This window comes from Penaeus vannamei, chromosome 26 (genome assembly GCF_042767895.1).
Source record: "Penaeus vannamei isolate JL-2024 chromosome 26, ASM4276789v1, whole genome shotgun sequence".
NCBI lineage: Eukaryota > Metazoa > Arthropoda > Malacostraca > Decapoda > Penaeidae > Penaeus > Penaeus vannamei.
In genome coordinates, this window is record NC_091574.1 from 36,782,142 (window position 1) to 36,784,641 (window position 2,500).

Sequence of the window (2,500 nt, forward strand, 5' to 3'; positions counted from 1 at the left end):
GTTGAACAACATAACAACAGCAACTCCCTTGTTTACACACTGACTGCCCATCACCATAAAATCACCTATTTTTGGTTAGTTTTTTACTTTCTTGTGCGTATTTTTGTATTTATATCCATGTTCTGAGTTTATGTACTTTGTTTGTATTTGTTCGTATTTTACGTATTCTTTCGTGTTTTTATCACTGTACTTTGTATCATTTAGTTCCATTGTTTCTTAAACCAGAATCTGTACTATTTTATTTACATTGTCTAATTGATCGTATTGTCTGGTTATTTCAGCATTGACAATGAAGGACTGTTGAAGCCTTCGAAACGTTTGCTAAATAAACATGAGATTCTTCACGGCCTTATTGATCCACCTCTTCTTGCTTATGGTTCGACGCATTATTGGAATACCTATTACGGAATATATATATATATATATATATATATATATATATATATATATATATATATATATATATATTTATATATATATATATATTCTACATTAATCAGTAGACTTGGATGCTGAGACAACTGCGTTCGAGACCGACTCACAATCATTTCTTTAGACAGTAGGATCTAAATTCATGCCCCACCGAGAGCACCACGATTGAATCATCAGGTCTACAGTGAGACTGTCAGCTATTTGTCTAGTTGCCGGAGAAGGAATATCTGCATAGAGAGAAGTATCATCAGTATATGCCAACATTTTATTAGTAATGGCATACCCCATATCGCTTGTATATAAGAGAAAGAGCAAAAGGCCAAGAACACTACCCTGAGTGTCTGGAAGAAACAAATGCACAGAAAGACGTTTGACCAGCAAACGTTCAAAAACCTTGGATAAAATTGGTGTAATTGAAATGGGCTTATATTCAGTAGCCCTTGGGAATAGGAGTAACATTACCAAAGCTCCAGCGCTCTGAAAATGACCCTTTACAAACTAAAAGGCGTAAGATTACGGCTAATTTAGGAGCTTAATTAGCCATTTAGTCTTTTTATAATCAAAGGAAACAAACCATTAGGGTCTACTCCACCAAATTCATCTAGTTCTGATAACAGATACTTGATTTTAGAGGACCTGAAAGCAAATGAATTAAACCATGGCGATGGGTGACATGAAGGAGGAAGTTCAATATCTTCTAAACTTTGTTTTGAAATAAAACAATCAGCTAGCAAGGTAGCTTCCTCAAACGGACTATATATAATACTACCATTAGGTTTCATTAAAGGAGGAATGGAGGACTCAAGACCAAACAGAGATGTTTCTAGTGTTGACCACCATTTATGAGGCTGTGAGGCTTGTGAGAGAACTTTCAAATGAGCATTATATTCAGATTTAGCCTCCTTATAAACATTAGTTGCTGTATTTCGCATGTCATAACAAACATATTTCTCTCCAACAAAGACAAGTACGGTTAGCAGACCACAGATTGTAGGCTGCATGTTTGTCCCTATAAACCTGGTGACACCGTTCATTAAACCATACTTTATCATGTGAACGAGATTTCAGAATTTTGCTGGGTACAAACATCGTTATGATGTCCAACTATAACAAATACAAAGATATAATGGGACAAGGAGCATTATAAACATTTCGCCAAACAATGCTATCAAAAGCATGGTAGGCACTGTTCCAGTTAATTCTAGACTTTCAGAAGACTTTAGTTTGCGTAAAATCTGGTATAGGAAAGTCCAGATGGATCTTACATGCTAGACTACAGTGGTCGGAAGAATCTATTGGCGAGATGGAGTCTACATCAACTAGGCCTGATGTAGACAGCGAGAGGCGGGCTGTGGGTCCCACTGGGAGAGCGACTGCTGGGACGCAGGATGGGAGCGAGAACTACTCGTCCCGCCTGCATTCTGGAAGTGGCCAGCCTGGAGTGAAGCTTACGGGGAAAAGCCCTTGGGAACCCCGTAGGTGGATGATGGGTCCTGCAGCCTGCCACCCCTTTTTATATGGAGCAGGACCTATTATATGCACAACGTGATCGCCAACTCAGGCTATACGGCCACCTGGCTTGCTTCCCTCAGGATGATCCTGCCCACCATGTTGTCTCTGTTCGAGACAGCTCTGGGTGGAGGAGGCCTGTGGGACGACCCAGGAAGTCGTGGCTTGGGCAGATCGATCAAACCTGTTGCGAGGAGCTTGAGATGGGCTAAGTCCCTGCCTGGTGGCTTGCCATGAAGGACCCTCACAGGTGCAAGCAAAGGGTAGATGCGACTATGCGCTCCTGTCAGTGTTAGCTCCATGATGATGATGATGATATATATATATATATATATATATATATATATATATATATATATATATATATATATATATGAACTCACATACATGATTGACATATTTATATATTTGTATATATATATATATATATATATATATATATATATATATATATATATATATATATATATATATATGAATATCTCACGACCGGAAAGGTTGCTTATTCATCATTTCAGTGCGGTAGTGCATTTATTCCATCTTTTATTAAATACACCTC